Below are 18,608 nucleotides of genomic sequence, written 5' to 3'. Positions count from 1 at the left end.
TGTTTGTTATGTACACATTCCAAATGAAATCAATATAAATGTTATTATTAATGTTTGAAAGTTGATTGTCTACTTGAATCTCTCTATTAAAGTGTGTGTGGCTCCGGATGGAGCCTGGTTATGGTATTTGTCGTGGTGGGTGGCAGAAGTGCTTACTTCTTCTCTGTCTTCTTTGGCAAAAGAACTGCCTGAATGTTTGGAAGAACACCTCCCTGTGCAATGGTTACGCCAGACAGAAGTTTGTTGAGTTCTTCGTCGTTGCGGATGGCCAACTGCAAGTGACGTGGGATGATACGGGTCTTCTTGTTGTCACGTGCGGCGTTACCGGCGAGCTCCAGAACTTCGGCAGCGAGGTATTCCATGACGGCTGCCAGGTAGACAGGAGCGCCAGCACCGACGCGTTCGGCGTAGTTGCCCTTACGCAGCAGACGGTGAATTCTGCCCACGGGGAACTGAAGTCCGGCCCTGCTGGAGCGAGACTTTGACTTGCCCTTCACTTTGCCTCCCTTGCCGCGTCCTGACATTGCTGCTGCTGTTGTGGGTTTGTGGTGGTTTTATGCCGCCTTGCTTTGCTTTGATGTCCATAGGGAATGGAAAGGATGGGGGAGGTAGAGGGATGGGGAGATGAAATTCAGGAAGAGGATGCGGGTGTAGAGAGAGAGGAGGTTTGAAAGTTCGGTGGCCTGTCCACCATGGGTTGACATTTTTGTATGTGTTGTTTGTTTGCGTGTGTGTTATGTTGGGTTGTCAGTACATTGGCTGGGGGGGCTAGTGTTTGTGACCTTGTTGGTGTCCTAAAGCACTAGAGCCGATGGAGTTGGCTGAAGGAGGCTAATCTTAGAAACATCAGGGTAGTTACACTTCTGACGCCACGACAAATGGTTTTTTGGTTTTATATTTTTTTGTAGGTGTTTTATTTATATATATATATTTTTTTTTTTTTTTTTTTTTTTTTTTTTTTTTTTTTTTTTTTTATTTATTTATTATTATTTTTTTTTTTTTTTTTTTTTTTTTTTTATTATTTATATATTTTTTTTTTTTTTCTTTCTTTCTTTATTCTTCATTTGGTGTAGATTGGGTCCGGGATGGGCCACTCATCTGGATCGTCTGGCAGACCGCTTAGTATCTGAGGGCTTGGGAAGGCCTCATCATGGATATGTCTGATCACTTTTTGTTGGAGAGTGATTCTTCTGGTTCTGTGTGGTGGTTCGTGGATCTCGTAGTCGCTGGTGGTGTTTTCTGCTACGAAGGGATCTTCTGGGTCTGGGACATACATGTTCTTCATACGGTACAGCTGTCTTCTGGCCAGGTAGCTGAGCCTAATGTTCATTGGCTTCATGTTGAGCGTCTCATGGATCAGGTCGGTTCTCACCCTGTCACTCAGAGTCAGGCCCTCTGCAAAGCGAAGTGCTTTGTTTTGTACACGTTGAATCTTCAACATGTTGGATTTGTTGGTGAGGTTCAGGGGAACGTATGGGTATTCCAAGCTAGGCCTTATGATCATTCTGTACAGGTGGAGCTTGATGTGGGATGGGGCTTGGTTGAAACGGAAGAGCCTCGCCAGTGAGCCCCGGGCCATCGCTGTCTTCTGGGATACGTACTGGGAGGAGTTGAGAAGCCTGTTGAAGTTGTAACCGAGCACTGTGTTGGAGTTTGAGATGGCTATGGGTTCACCCCTGATTCTTATTCCCCCCTCATTTTCAATTGAGAAGGCCATACAGCCGACAGTGCTTAATTGAATCTTTTCTGGGTTAGTGGTGATCCTCCATTTCCTTTCCCAGTTAGCAGTCCTTGCTAGTTCTACGTTTGCCTTACGGGTTGCAGTTGCATGTTTGGCCGCTTGGCTGCTAGGGTTAGATGTTATTACGTGCGTTACGTCGTCCGCAAATTGCACGATAATGGTGTCCCTATACTCTGGTTGGGGCAGGTCATTTACAAAGATGTTGAAGAGAACCGGGCTCAAGCATGATCCTTGGGGGACTCCAGCTGTTGGGGTGAAGGCTGCGGCCTCGTTTGCCTTGAAGCTGGGGGTAACTTGCCTATTCTTAAGGAAATTACTGATCAGCCTGAGGAGGGTCCAGTTTTGCGCTGGTAAGTCTGCTAGTTTGTACACCAGACCATCGTGCCACAGGCTGTCGAAGGCCTTGTGTACGTCCCTCGTCGCAATCAAGGCTACCTGTTTTTGCTTGCGAATTGAGCTTAAGGCGTCGTAGATGATGTTAATTGCGTGCTGGGTTGATCTATGTGCTCGAAAGCCAAACTGCTTTTCTGTGAAGAGGTTGTTGTACTCCATGTAGTAGTTAAGGCGGTTTGACATGATTTTTTCAAAGCACTTGCCTATTGAGTCTAAGAGTGAGATTGGTCGGTAGTTGCCAGGTTGGTGGGGGTCTTTCTTGGGTTTGGGAATGAATATCATCTTGGCTGACTTGAATGCTACAGGAATGTGACCCGATGCCAGCATAGCGTTGAATAGGTTGAGTATGGATTGCATAAGATTGCCTGGTAGAAGTTTATGCCGCCCCGCAGATCGAGCTTCGTGTTATATACCCCGCTCAGGATCAAGGGAGCCCGCCACTGACCAATCAGCGCGCTCCGCCACGCGACCCGCTCTGAGCTGAGTCGCGAGCGGGATATAAAAGGAAAGCTCGCCTCGCGCAAAAGTTCATTATTGTATCGCAACGCCAGCCAGCACGAGCATCATCATGCCACCCAAGGCATCTGGAAAGGCTGCCAAGAAGGCCGGAAAGGCCCAGAAGGCCATTGCCAAGGGCGATAAGAAAAAGAAGCGCAGGAGGAAAGAGAGCTACAGCATCTACATCTACAAAGTGCTGAAGCAGGTCCACCCCGACACTGGTATCTCTTCCAAAGCCATGTCGATCATGAACTCGTTCGTGAACGACATCTTCGAGCGCATCGCCGCCGAGGCTTCTCGCCTGGCCCACTACAACAAGCGTTCCACCATTACCAGTCGGGAGATCCAGACGGCTGTAAGGCTCCTGTTGCCCGGAGAACTGGCCAAGCACGCCGTCTCTGAGGGCACTAAGGCCGTCACCAAGTACACCTCCTCCAAGTAAACGGCTTACTTACTGCCCTGTGGTGGTGGCTTGGCCTCAAACCAACAAACTCGGCTCCATTGGAGCCACACTTTAATTTCTAAAGAGATTGTGAGTGTTAGACACCAATACTATTATAACAAAAACCTCTGTCACTGAAAGCAAATAGCTATAAAATGAGAATATTTATGAAACTGTCTGTGTGTGTTTCTCTCTCTCAGTGTCTGTCTGTCTGTCTGTCTGTCTGTCTGTCTGTCTGTCTGCCTGCCTGCCTGCCTGTCTGTCTGTCTGTCTGTCTGTCTGTCTGTCTGTCTGTCTGTCTGTCTTGTCTGTCTTGTCTGTCTGTCTGTGTGTGTCTCTCTCTCTCTCTCTCTCTCTCTCTCTCTCTCTCTCTCTCTCTCTCTCTCTCTCTCTCTCTCTCTCTCTCTCTCTCTCTCTCTCTCTCTCTCTCTCTCTCTCTCTCTCTCTCTCTCTCTCTCTCAACACATATAAGCACTCGGTATCTTTTTTCTAGAGATTAGAGATTCATTGTTATGTTCCACATTAGGATTACTATGCAGGCCACCCTCTTAGGTTTGAAAATGTCAAGAAAACGGTTAATTTAAAATGTCATCTCCTAACTTAACAGATTAAGCCAGAGGACCGAAAACAGAATAAAACAGGACTGGACAGTATATGTCACTTATACAAGCTGCTTTTATTTCTAGTACAGTATGACAATTTTTATTTTGGGGGGGGGGGTGATCCTTGACAGTGCATAAGAGTGAAAAGCGACGGCGTTTTGTTTGTAAGAGAACAGGTTGTACTACAAATGACTTGATTTATTGATATCACATGTATGTATGACACCTAAATTATGCTAGGAATGTCTGAAATCTCCTTAGAAGGATATTTTGGCCCTGAGAAGGGCCGAGTTTGGTGTATACTAGGGTGGTCGATTTAGCTTATGCACGCTCTCCACGGATACGGCGAGCAAGCTGAATGTCCTTTGGCATGATGGTGACACGCTTGGCGTGGATGGCACAGAGGTTAGTGTCCTCGAAGAGACCGACCAGGTAAGCCTCGGATGCCTCCTGTAAAGCCATGACGGCAGACGACTGGAAGCGAAGATCGGTCTTGAAGTCCTGGGCAATCTCGCGCACCAGACGCTGGAAGGGAAGTTTCCTGATGAGCAACTCGGTGCTCTTCTGGTAACGACGGATCTCACGCAGGGCGACCGTTCCGGGCCTGTAACGGTGAGGCTTCTTCACACCCCCTGTGGCAGGAGCAGACTTGCGTGCTGCCTTGGTGGCCAGCTGCTTACGAGGAGCCTTGCCTCCCGTGGACTTGCGAGCAGTCTGCTTGGTGCGAGCCATGGTGAACAACTGTGGTTTGTGATGGCCGGATTATTATTAAAAAGTCCATAGAGCTGGCAAGCAGGGGATGGAAGAACGGGGCGAGGTTGCAGAAATCTTGAGCAAGGATCTGGAGATGAGGTGAAGAGGGGAGATGAAAGATCGGTGGCCCAACCACCGTGGATTTGAGCTTGATCAGATGAAAGTAGAATTGAGTGGGGTGTCATTTGCAATACACACAGAGGCCGGGAACGCAAGCAGCTGGCAGTGGAGGTTTGATGTCAGATGATGTTAAGTCAGTTCGTTAGGAGTCTTCTTTCTTGTTGATTTCACCAAACTTTGATCTTTGTTCTTTTTTTTGGGCTTGTCGGTCTTGGTGGTCACGGTTCGTGTTGATGCTTGAAGGTGATCTTTCCTTGGGGGTGATGGTGTACCGACAGATACGTCCTCATCCGATTCATCAGATGAGTGAGGAGCAGGGGTGTTGACACGCTGGGGTAGATTTCTTGAAGGTTGGGTTCTTGAGGGTTGATGTCTTGAAGGTAGAGTTCTCGGAGGGTGTGTAACAGCGGTAGGTACTGCAGCAGAAGGTGCTGCATAGTCGGTACCCTCTATAGGGTCACACCAAGGGTCGATAGCAGCGAAATTCGCCACTGAGACGGGTGAAGGGACAGCAGCAGCTGGAGAAGCGTGTGGAGCAGGAGCTGACAGTATGTCAGAAAGCGTGGCTGCGTTCACAGTGATGTCATGGTTGGTAACGGGAACTGATGCAGAAGTGGGGGTCACATGAGGCAGAGTCTTGTGAGCTGTAGGTACCCGAACAGGATCTGAGGGCTGCATTGCAGTGGCGGAATCGTCGTCGTCGGATGTAGAGTCAGCATCCTCCTCTACAGGGTCAGTTGTTGGAGATGAACGCGGAGCGTTGAAAACTTCCTCAGGAACAATGAAGGTAGGGAGACCGTTCGCCTTGTACAGAATTTTCAGAAGCCTCACGAATTCTCGGGGGTTATTGCCAGCAGTAATTCTGGCTGTTGATATCAGAGCTTTTACTGTGCTCTGCCCAATTAGCTTTGTCTTTGGTTGGGCCGGTGGCGATGGCTGGCTCGACGAATCGCTGGTTTGCGTTTGGGAGCTGGCTCCCCATTGGCTGGTAGTAGCAGTGGGACGTCCTCCCGGGAGCTCCGGGAAGATGGCGGCTTGGGCGTTGAAACCTGAAGTAGAGGTGGTCGCTGATTGGCTTGTTGCTTCAGAGGTACTGGCTCCGGTTGAAGATGTGGATTTCTCCATGTTTTTAATAGCGTTTTGTCTGTGAGGACAATGTATGGAGATTGCTGGATGATCGCCTTTGCACAGCAAGCAGCATAGTGTTTCAGACTTGCAGATGGAGTAATGGTGGTCAGCTGAGCAGAGGCTACACTTCTGAATCCGCTGGGTGATGGCCGGCGCCGAAAAATTTTTGCTTATATACGCCGTCTCGAGGCGCTTGCTCGAGCGCCATTGGCTGCTCGACTCGCCTACGTCACCCCGTTGCCCCTCCCCTCCTTCCTCTGGCTGCAGCCAACAGGCGGCTCACCTCAATCACTATTATCGCTGATTTTGCTCTATTTTTTGGATTTGTGCAAAAGTCATTTCACAGGGACGTGAAACAGACGAGTAGGCAACTGCAGTTTTGAAAGCGTTGTGAGAAAGCCGTGTCTACTCGACCACAAGCGTAAAGTAAGGGCAGGCAGGAGTTGCAATGCTACTAGTACGTCCGCTTGATGGGATATAGTCGGGAAATCGTGCGGGCATTCGTCAATTCGATTCACACAACTTCAACACCATGACTGGACGCGGCAAGGGAGGCAAGGGACTCGGAAAGGGTGGCGCCAAGCGTCATCGTAAGGTGCTACGTGACAACATCCAGGGCATCACCAAGCCCGCTATTCGTCGCTTAGCTCGTCGTGGCGGCGTGAAGCGTATTTCGGGTCTCATCTACGAAGAGACCCGTGGCGTCCTGAAGGTGTTCCTCGAGAACGTCATCCGTGATGCTGTAACCTACACGGAACACGCCAAGAGGAAGACCGTCACTGCCATGGACGTGGTGTACGCTCTGAAGCGCCAGGGTCGTACCCTCTACGGATTCGGCGGATAAGAGCTTGGCTAATCCATCGATTCCACCCACCACCACCTCAAAACGGGACCTAATTAGGTCCCTATACTTTTTTACTGAAGGGCTTAATAGACGATAACATAAATTGTTTTGATATCAGCTAGCACATTGGGTCTTATGAAATCTATTTTTTATCCTCGCATGCTTAAAGGGACTCTGATTGGGGAGGGAGGGGGGGGGGGAAGGTTTGTTACGTTATATACTAGCAGAGCAGGATCATTGGTGGGGGGGGGGGGTGAGGGGGAGAGAGAGAGAGAGAGAGATCTTTCCCAACTCTTCCTTTTTACATGAGTGAGCTACCCGTTTTATTCATTTTATCCTTCTCAGAGCTGTTTTGATAGTATCCAAATGATGGTAAATGAAAAGGGAGGACACGAATATCTACCCAGAATTCAGGACTGGCAATCGATATGCATGTTTGAGTGCGAATCTTTTTCTCTCTCAACTTAGGTATACGTTTATGTCGTACCTAAAAGCGAGAACCACACTATTGGGACAAGTATGCAAGGCCCAATTTTCCTAACAAGCACAGTTAATTTTGTTATTTTCGAACATTTCTTTCCAAATTGGTTTATCCAATTAACAGTATTATATTAAGATCATGAATTGCTGGGTTAGGTTAGGTTAGGTTAGGTTAGGTTAGCTTAGCTTAGGTTAGGTTAGGTTAGGTTAGGTTAGCTTAGCTTAGCTTGGGTTAGCTTAGGTTAGGTTAGGTTAGCTTAGCTTGGGTTAGCATAGGTTAGGTTAGGTTTGATTACATTTCTATGTTAGATTTAACTCAAATTCAAAACAATTGCAGTCATTCGGCTTGTTAGTCAACTTGCCTCTAATAGGGGCAATTTGTCTAACAAGACTATTTAGTTTTGTGTGCATATATATATATATATATATATATATATATATATATATATATATATATATATATATATATATATATATATATATATATTATAGCTTCAAGACTCCGAACCAATATAGAAGCATCAAGAGGAAGTGCTTGTGTTATGGGCCAATAGGCCTTCTGCAGTTACTTCCATTCTTATGTTTTTATTCCCATTGGTTCGTGTTTTATCTTGTGTAAATGTCAATCACCTCACCAAAAACTTTGGTACCATATCACCTCACCCATGTATGTGTGTATATATATATATATATATATATATATATATATATATATATATATATATATATATATATATATATATATATATATATATATATATATATATATATATATATATATATATAATATACAGAGTAAATCTACCCCAAAAGTAATGATTTATTTGTCTACAAAACTAAACTCTTTTTGGAATCATATGAGGCCCCTCCACTGAGGGGGGAGGCCTGGATGTTTATTGTCATGTGTATTCATGCTGCTTGCATGTCGTCGTTTATTTTGCCTTTGTTGTTTTCTTGACAGCTTTCTTTGCCTTGGGTGGTTTGGGAGATTTTGAAGCTCTCTTTATTTTGGGCTTTTTGTTCCCAACAACAAGCTGCTGCTGCTGCTGCTTCTTTTTCAAGGCTGTAGGTGGTTTGTTGCTTGTGGCGGCTTTCTTGGGAGTTACCACGGCCTTCTTTGCTGCTGTAGATGGTTTCTTGGTTGTGGTGGCTTTCTTGGGAGTTAGAACGGCCCTCTTCTCTGCTACGGCCAGCTTGAATGATCCACTAGCTCCACTTCCCTTGGTCTGAACAAGAATGCCGTCAGCCACTGCTTTCTTGAGAAATCTTCGGATGTAAATGGCGATCTTGGCAGCCTCGACTTTGTTGTTGGCAACAACGTACTTCTTGATTGCTTGTAGAGACGAGCCCTTACGGTCTTTGAGTGCTGCGACCGCGGCTAGAACCATTTGACTAGTTTTCGGGTGAGCAACCTGGACGCGAGGTTTCCTGGTGGTGGCCACCACAGCAGCAGCAGCCGCAGCCTTCTTGGTAGGCTTTGCTTCTACCATGATGATGATGAGATAACCAAGGTGATGAGAGACGCTCAGACAGTCACGGGGGAATGATGCTGCCGCCGCTTGAGCCGAACCTATTTATGTGCCGGCACGGTACAGAAGCTGCAACCTGGCAACTCGTCCACCAATCACGACGGTTGGTTTTACGGCTCCGAAACCTGGATCCCATATCTTCTCTAAAATAGAAGCATTTGTTCATGTTCTTTGTAAAAGTATCATAAAGCAGGACAGATGAGACAAATATCATAAAAACTGAAGAGCAGATGAGCACACACATGTATGTATTACAAAAGAAAATCCACAAATTCATTAGAAATTGGCAGGGTAGGCTGAGGAAGTAGGTAGATGTAAAATGTCTGTAAATGGCGAAAGAACATAAACCCAAGACTGAATAAACGATGTTAAATATCCATGCCAAGGAGACAAAAATATGTTAGGATACAATTACCATTAAGACACCACAAGAAGGTCCGTATCCTGCCGTGATGACTAAAAAGAGTTGGTTATTAGCCACAATGTGTAGGCAGTCTCATGCCAACGGCCATACCACGTTGAGAACACCGCTTCTCGTCCGATCAGCGAAGTTAAGCAACGTTGGGTTTGGTTAGTACTTGGATGGGTGACCGCCTGGGAACACCAAATGCTGTTGGCAATAATGTTTTTTGTTTTGTTTCGTTTGTTTTTGTTTGAATGGCTGGCTGGCTGGCTGGCTCCACGGGAAATTCACGGAGTTGTGTGGAATAAGGCCTGGTAAAATGAATTAATATGTATGTCATGTTTAAAACAAACTCGCTTAATATAGTGTGTGAGGCTTTATACAAAAACAAACAACCAAAACAAAACATGTTGTATATATATATATATATATATATATATATATATATATATATATATATATATATATATATATATATATATATAGCTTAATCCGGGTTTGAACTCGCAACTCCAAGAATACGCATCACTTATATACACTTTACCACTGGACCACTGCAGGACACTTGATGCTGAGGTATCAATTTAATGACGTAAATGCCATTTCCACAAATAAATGATAATTTAAAAGTATTTGTATGTACAAATCTTTTCTGTTTAAAAGGCTACAATATCAGTTACTGATATAATTTGTGTTAATGTTTCTATACCCACAGGAAGGCATGTTTTTGCTTATATGTAAGGGGTACGGAGAAGGAATCCACAGACCATCATTCCCCTTCCCCCCCCCCCCCTCCCACCTACTACCACCACCACCACCACCACCACCACTACTCACCACCAATCACCACCAATCACCACCACCACCAATCACCACCAATCACCACCACCACACCTAACCGAAAACCCCCTAACACATCAACCCTCCCCCCAATCAACAGGCGAAATAATAACCCTCAAATGCCTGCCTGCCTGCCTGCCAGCCAGCCAATACTAACGGTCTTCTCAGAAAGAAAATCTCTTTGTATCTGTATTACTTGATGAAATGTATGATTCTAATAATGAAAATAAATTGTTATGTCGGTTGTATGAGCATAATGACCAATATGCACGTGATATGAATGAATTAAATAGTGTAGTTTTAAGTAATTAGGTTGTAGACACATTAAGCGGATATGATATTTGACGCGTCCAGAACTGGTGATTTTTGGTTTAGTTTTAAATGCACCACCACCACCACCATTGCTTCCCCAGAGCCTAATTAAGGACTGGTAAAAGGAGTCAATATGTATGTCATCTATAAAACCAAAGAATGAATAAAAACACACACACACACACCTACATAATAGTACTAGGAAGATTGTATGGCATAAAAAAAAAAAAAAAGTACTCCCATTGGGTCGTTTGAACTCGCGACTTCCAAAACACCAGCCACACACCTTACCACCCAGCCACCATAGAGTTGGTATAATTGTGCAACTTTAGTTATAAAACTAAAATTCTTATTGTCTCAAATCTTATTGTCTGTTCTATGAAAAGGCATGATGTAAATTATGTATTTTTTGAATGATTGAATTGTAGGCACATTAAGCGGATTCGATATTTGATATATCCAGAAAAGGTGATTTCTGTTCAGTTTTAAAATGCATCACCGTTAACGCTAAAGGACTGGTAAAACGACTCGATGTTTGTCATTTTTAAAATAAACACTAAAACTAGGCCCTTAACATATATAATGTTTGAATATAAATTGAATGCATATAAATACAAAGTGGGAGTGGCTGGCTGGCTGGCTGCCTGCCTGCCTGGCTGGCTGGCTGGCTGGCTGGCTGGTTGGCTGACTGGCTGGCTGCCTGGCTGCCTGCCTGCCTGCCTGCCTGCCTGCCTGCCTGCCTGCCTGCCTGCCTGCCTGGCTGGCTGGCTGGCTGGCTGGCTGGCTGGCTGGCTGCCCGCCCGCCCGCCCGCCCGCCCGCCCGCCCGCCCGCCTGCTTGCCTTGCCTTGCCTTGCCTTGCCTTGCCTTGCCTTGGCTGTCCTGTCCTGTTATTGCCTTGCCTTGCCTTGCCTTGCCTTGCCTTGCCTTGCCCTGCCCTGCCTTGGCTGCAGCTGGCTGGCTGGCCGTAAATCAACTCTTAACAACACCACACCACACCACACCATCACCCATCACCCACCACCGGCCCCAGTCTCCCAGCCTCTCTTATATACCCGAGCAGGCCCTTTAAATTATTTGAATTGTTGCACTTCGGCCAATGGCACGATCGCTGCTGCTCAAACATATTCTGGTTCACAAGTATTATAATATATTATATTATATTATATTATATATATATATATATATATATATATATATATATATATATATATATATATATATATATATATATATATATATATATATATATATTTATTCATGAAACACATTAAAACCTTGATCATTTATTCATTCGTTACGTCTAGTGAAGAATTGCTTTTGTTCATTTGTATGATTAAAAATTGATAGAATATGAATTCCTCGCTTAAAGTAAAATATAAAATATATATTGGATTTATATGATTGGTTAATATTCCAAGTGATGCTGAATATCCCCTATAATTTTGTTTTGTTTGTTTGTTTGTTATGTACACATTCCAAATGAAATCAATATAAATGTTATTATTAATGTTTGAAAGTTGATTGTCTACTTGAATCTCTCTATTAAAGTGTGTGTGGCTCCGGATGGAGCCTGGTTATGGTATTTGTCGTGGTGGGTGGCAGAAGTGCTTACTTCTTCTCTGTCTTCTTTGGCAAAAGAACTGCCTGAATGTTTGGAAGAACACCTCCCTGTGCAATGGTTACGCCAGACAGAAGTTTGTTGAGTTCTTCGTCGTTGCGGATGGCCAACTGCAAGTGACGTGGGATGATACGGGTCTTCTTGTTGTCACGTGCGGCGTTACCGGCGAGCTCCAGAACTTCGGCAGCGAGGTATTCCATGACGGCTGCCAGGTAGACAGGAGCGCCAGCACCGACGCGTTCGGCGTAGTTGCCCTTACGCAGCAGACGGTGAATTCTGCCCACGGGGAACTGAAGTCCGGCCCTGCTGGAGCGAGACTTTGACTTGCCCTTCACTTTGCCTCCCTTGCCGCGTCCTGACATTGCTGCTGCTGTTGTGGGTTTGTGGTGGTTTTATGCCGCCCCGCAGATCGAGCTTCGTGTTATATACCCCGCTCAGGATCAAGGGAGCCCGCCACTGACCAATCAGCGCGCTCCGCCACGCGACCCGCTCTGAGCTGAGTCGCGAGCGGGATATAAAAGGAAAGCTCGCCTCGCGCAAAAGTTCATTATTGTATCGCAACGCCAGCCAGCACGAGCATCATCATGCCACCCAAGGCATCTGGAAAGGCTGCCAAGAAGGCCGGAAAGGCCCAGAAGGCCATTGCCAAGGGCGATAAGAAAAAGAAGCGCAGGAGGAAGGAGAGCTACAGCATCTACATCTACAAAGTGCTGAAGCAGGTCCACCCCGACACTGGTATCTCTTCCAAAGCCATGTCGATCATGAACTCGTTCGTGAACGACATCTTCGAGCGCATCGCCGCCGAGGCTTCTCGCCTGGCCCACTACAACAAGCGTTCCACCATTACCAGTCGGGAGATCCAGACGGCTGTAAGGCTCCTGTTGCCCGGAGAACTGGCCAAGCACGCCGTCTCTGAGGGCACTAAGGCCGTCACCAAGTACACCTCCTCCAAGTAAACGGCTTACTTACTGCCCTGTGGTGGTGGCTTGGCCTCAAACCAACAAACTCGGCTCCATTGGAGCCACACTTTAATTTCTAAAGAGATTGTGAGTGTTAGACACCAATACTATTATAACAAAAACCTCTGTCACTGAAAGCAAATAGCTATAAAATGAGAATATTTATGAAACTGTCTGTGTGTGTTTCTCTCTCTCAGTGTCTGTCTGTCTGTCTGTCTGTCTGTCTGTCTGTCTGCCTGCCTGCCTGCCTGTCTGTCTGTCTGTCTGTCTGTCTGTCTGTCTGTCTGTCTGTCTGTCTGTCTGTCTGTCTTGTCTGTCTTGTCTGTCTGTCTGTGTGTGTCTCTCTCTCTCTCTCTCTCTCTCTCTCTCTCTCTCAACACATATAAGCACTCGGTATCTTTTTTCTAGAGATTAGAGATTCATTGTTATGTTCCACATTAGGATTACTATGCAGGCCACCCTCTTAGGTTTGAAAATGTCAAGAAAACGGTTAATTTAAAATGTCATCTCCTAACTTAACAGATTAAGCCAGAGGACCGAAAACAGAATAAAACAGGACTGGACAGTATATGTCACTTATACAAGCTGCTTTTATTTCTAGTACAGTATGACAATTTTTATTTTGGGGGGGGGGGTGATCCTTGACAGTGCATAAGAGTGAAAAGCGACGGCGTTTTGTTTGTAAGAGAACAGGTTGTACTACAAATGACTTGATTTATTGATATCACATGTATGTATGACACCTAAATTATGCTAGGAATGTCTGAAATCTCCTTAGAAGGATATTTTGGCCCTGAGAAGGGCCGAGTTTGGTGTATACTAGGGTGGTCGATTTAGCTTATGCACGCTCTCCACGGATACGGCGAGCAAGCTGAATGTCCTTTGGCATGATGGTGACACGCTTGGCGTGGATGGCACAGAGGTTAGTGTCCTCGAAGAGACCGACCAGGTAAGCCTCGGATGCCTCCTGTAAAGCCATGACGGCAGACGACTGGAAGCGAAGATCGGTCTTGAAGTCCTGGGCAATCTCGCGCACCAGACGCTGGAAGGGAAGTTTCCTGATGAGCAACTCGGTGCTCTTCTGGTAACGACGGATCTCACGCAGGGCGACCGTTCCGGGCCTGTAACGGTGAGGCTTCTTCACACCCCCTGTGGCAGGAGCAGACTTGCGTGCTGCCTTGGTGGCCAGCTGCTTACGAGGAGCCTTGCCTCCCGTGGACTTGCGAGCAGTCTGCTTGGTGCGAGCCATGGTGAACAACTGTGGTTTGTGATGGCCGGCGCCGAAAAATTTTTGCTTATATACGCCGTCTCGAGGCGCTTGCTCGAGCGCCATTGGCTGCTCGACTCGCCTACGTCACCCCGTTGCCCCTCCCCTCCTTCCTCTGGCTGCAGCCAACAGGCGGCTCACCTCAATCACTATTATCGCTGATTTTGCTCTATTTTTTGGATTTGTGCAAAAGTCATTTCACAGGGACGTGAAACAGACGAGTAGGCAACTGCAGTTTTGAAAGCGTTGTGAGAAAGCCGTGTCTACTCGACCACAAGCGTAAAGTAAGGGCAGGCAGGAGTTGCAATGCTACTAGTACGTCCGCTTGATGGGATATAGTCGGGAAATCGTGCGGGCATTCGTGCCGGTGTTCCCCAAGGCTCTGTTCTTGCCCCAACACTCTACATCCTATACATAAACGACATTCCTGACCCTGTTCATCACACTTCATTAACCATATGTTATGCTGATGATGTCTCTCACCTTGTCACCAGCAACACCATTGATACACTAACAAACAGAGCACAAACAGAACTTGATGTTGTCACTGAGTGGGAGTACAAATGGCGTATAAAAACCAACTCCAGCAAATCTAAAATCACCTACTTTTTCTGTAAAAGAACTATTCGCCCAATTCCTCTCAAACTCTATTCATACACTCAAAATCCTACTTATATCTCTGTATCTCCCTCCTCCACAGTCCTGGGACTCACATTTGATCGACAACTACTCTTTCACACACACATAACACAGAAACATGCAATAGCTCTTCAAGCCATGAAGAAACTATACAGACTTAGATTTGCAAAACCTGACACAAAAATGCACCTTTACAAAGCACTTATTAGACCTCTCCTAACATACGCTCCACTAGCTCTTTCTCTATCTGCACGCACTAACAAAATAAAACTTCAAAGAATACAGAACAGAGCACTAAGATGGGTACTCAACACCCGATGGCAAGAGTTAAATACCAGCCAAAGTCTCCATGAAAGTACTAACATTCCTGCCCTAAATACCTACTGGAAAACTCTATCAGACAAACAAATCGATAGACTACTCACTCATCATGAACAACACATTGATTTTCTCCTACACACTCTCAGACTACCACGAAACAATCATGACCTCTTCTCTACCATCCATGATCCTCTTCCTAACTCTGTATTTCGTTAAACTTTAGCTCTCAACACCCAGCATCCGCTATCATTACATATTCAGCTCTCAACTACCAGCACAAACAATCCGTAAAAAAGTTCAGCCCTGACGCTCTTGAGCCAATCACTGTGATGTTGTGAGTTTGTGATGTCCCGATGTTGTCACTGAAAACACCCGACTGAGTCCCTGCCTCGAAAGCCGCAACCTAACGACACGCAGCTGGGTTTAGCCCTGGCACTTTTTCTCTTACAAATCTTCTTCCTCTCACCCCCCCTTATCTTCTTCTGTCCCCACTTCCAAGCTCGCCCCTATGGGCATCTTCTCCTGTATTATTCTGATTCTGATTCTGGCATTCGTCAATTCGATTCACACAACTTCAACACCATGACTGGACGCGGCAAGGGAGGCAAGGGACTCGGAAAGGGTGGCGCCAAGCGTCATCGTAAGGTGCTACGTGACAACATCCAGGGCATCACCAAGCCCGCTATTCGTCGCTTAGCTCGTCGTGGCGGCGTGAAGCGTATTTCGGGTCTCATCTACGAAGAGACCCGTGGCGTCCTGAAGGTGTTCCTCGAGAACGTCATCCGTGATGCTGTAACCTACACGGAACACGCCAAGAGGAAGACCGTCACTGCCATGGACGTGGTGTACGCTCTGAAGCGCCAGGGTCGTACCCTCTACGGATTCGGCGGATAAGAGCTTGGCTAATCCATCGATTCCACCCACCACCACCTCAAAACGGGACCTAATTAGGTCCCTATACTTTTTTACTGAAGGGCTTAATAGACGATAACATAAATTGTTTTGATATCAGCTAGCACATTGGGTCTTATGAAATCTATTTTTTATCCTCGCATGCTTAAAGGGACTCTGATTGGGGAGGGAGGGGGGGGGGGGAAGGTTTGTTACGTTATATACTAGCAGAGCAGGATCATTGGTGGGGGGGGGGGTGAGGGGGAGAGAGAGAGAGAGAGAGATCTTTCCCAACTCTTCCTTTTTACATGAGTGAGCTACCCGTTTTATTCATTTTATCCTTCTCAGAGCTGTTTTGATAGTATCCAAATGATGGTAAATGAAAAGGGAGGACACGAATATCTACCCAGAATTCAGGACTGGCAATCGATATGCATGTTTGAGTGCGAATCTTTTTCTCTCTCAACTTAGGTATACGTTTATGTCGTACCTAAAAGCGAGAACCACACTATTGGGACAAGTATGCAAGGCCCAATTTTCCTAACAAGCACAGTTAATTTTGTTATTTTCGAACATTTCTTTCCAAATTGGTTTATCCAATTAACAGTATTATATTAAGATCATGAATTGCTGGGTTAGGTTAGGTTAGGTTAGGTTAGGTTAGCTTAGCTTAGGTTAGGTTAGGTTAGGTTAGGTTAGCTTAGCTTAGCTTAGCTTGGGTTAGCTTAGGTTAGGTTAGGTTAGCTTAGCTTGGGTTAGCATAGGTTAGGTTAGGTTTGATTACATTTCTATGTTAGATTTAACTCAAATTCAAAACAATTGCAGTCATTCGGCTTGTTAGTCAACTTGCCTCTAATAGGGGCAATTTGTCTAACAAGACTATTTAGTTTTGTGTGCATATATATATATATATATATATATATATATATATATATATATATATATATATATATATATATATATATATATATATATATATTATAGCTTCAAGACTCCGAACCAATATAGAAGCATCAAGAGGAAGTGCTTGTGTTATGGGCCAATAGGCCTTCTGCAGTTACTTCCATTCTTATGTTTTTATTCCCATTGGTTCGTGTTTTATCTTGTGTAAATGTCAATCACCTCACCAAAAACTTTGGTACCATATCACCTCACCCATGTATGTGTGTATATATATATATATATATATATATATATATATATATATATATATATATATATATATATATATATATATATATATATATATATATTTATAATATACAGAGTAAATCTACCCCAAAAGTAATGATTTATTTGTCTACAAAACTAAACTCTTTTTGGAATCATATGAGGCCCCTCCACTGAGGGGGGAGGCCTGGATGTTTATTGTCATGTGTATTCATGCTGCTTGCATGTCGTCGTTTATTTTGCCTTTGTTGTTTTCTTGACAGCTTTCTTTGCCTTGGGTGGTTTGGGAGATTTTGAAGCTCTCTTTATTTTGGGCTTTTTGTTCCCAACAACAAGCTGCTGCTGCTGCTGCTTCTTTTTCAAGGCTGTAGGTGGTTTGTTGCTTGTGGCGGCTTTCTTGGGAGTTACCACGGCCTTCTTTGCTGCTGTAGATGGTTTCTTGGTTGTGGTGGCTTTCTTGGGAGTTAGAACGGCCCTCTTCTCTGCTACGGCCAGCTTGAATGATCCACTAGCTCCACTTCCCTTGGTCTGAACAAGAATGCCGTCAGCCACTGCTTTCTTGAGAAATCTTCGGATGTAAATGGCGATCTTGGCAGCCTCGACTTTGTTGTTGGCAACAACGTACTTCTTGATTGCTTGTAGAGACGAGCCCTTACGGTCTTTGAGTGCTGCGACCGCGGCTAGAACCATTTGACTAGTTTTCGGGTGAGCAACCTGGACGCGAGGTTTCCTGGTGGTGGCCACCACAGCAGCAGCAGCCGCAGCCTTCTTGGTAGGCTTTGCTTCTACCATGATGATGATGAGATAACCAAGGTGATGAGAGACGCTCAGACAGTCACGGGGGAATGATGCTGCCGCCGCTTGAGCCGAACCTATTTATGTGCCGGCACGGTACAGAAGCTGCAACCTGGCAACTCGTCCACCAATCACGACGGTTGGTTTTACGGCTCCGAAACCTGGATCCCATATCTTCTCTAAAATAGAAGCATTTGTTCATGTTCTTTGTAAAAGTATCATAAAGCAGGACAGATGAGACAAATATCATAAAAACTGAAGAGCAGATGAGCACACACATGTATGTATTACAAAAGAAAATCCACAAATTCATTAGAAATTGGCAGGGTAGGCTGAGGAAGTAGGTAGATGTAAAATGTCTGTAAATGGCGAAAGAACATAAACCCAAGACTGAATAAACGATGTTAAATATCCATGCCAAGGAGACAAAAATATGTTAGGATACAATTACCATTAAGACACCACAAGAAGGTCCGTATCCTGCCGTGATGACTAAAAAGAGTTGGTTATTAGCCACAATGTGTAGGCAGTCTCATGCCAACGGCCATACCACGTTGAGAACACCGCTTCTCGTCCGATCAGCGAAGTTAAGCAACGTTGGGTTTGGTTAGTACTTGGATGGGTGACCGCCTGGGAACACCAAATGCTGTTGGCAATAATGTTTTTTGTTTTGTTTTGTTTCGTTTGTTTTTGTTTGAATGGCTGGCTGGCTCCACGGGAAATTCACGGAGTTGTGTGGAATAAGGCCTGGTAAAATGAATTAATATGTATGTCATGTTTAAAACAAACTCGCTTAATATAGTGTGTGAGGCTTTATACAAAAACAAACAACCAAAACAAAACATGTTGTATATATATATAT

General features: G+C 45.2%; 2 non-coding genes across 2 annotated transcripts; both read left to right on the top strand.

Annotated features, from left to right (window-relative positions):
- The first annotated feature begins 9,030 nt into the window (after positions 1-9,030).
- LOC138360409 (5S ribosomal RNA) lies at positions 9,031-9,149 on the top strand. The gene has a single exon (XR_011226357.1). It is a non-coding gene; the product is annotated as a 5S ribosomal RNA (ribosomal RNA).
- A 9,133-nt stretch (positions 9,150-18,282) lies between these two features.
- Positions 18,283-18,401, top strand: LOC138360408 (5S ribosomal RNA). The gene has a single exon (XR_011226356.1). It is a non-coding gene; the product is annotated as a 5S ribosomal RNA (ribosomal RNA).
- Positions 18,402-18,608: the final 207 nt, after the last annotated feature.

This window comes from Procambarus clarkii, unplaced genomic scaffold (genome assembly GCF_040958095.1).
Source record: "Procambarus clarkii isolate CNS0578487 unplaced genomic scaffold, FALCON_Pclarkii_2.0 HiC_scaffold_109, whole genome shotgun sequence".
Taxonomy (NCBI): domain Eukaryota; kingdom Metazoa; phylum Arthropoda; class Malacostraca; order Decapoda; family Cambaridae; genus Procambarus; species Procambarus clarkii.
The sequence above is the reverse complement of the archived record's forward strand: the minus strand, read 5'-3'. Positions and strand labels throughout refer to the sequence as shown.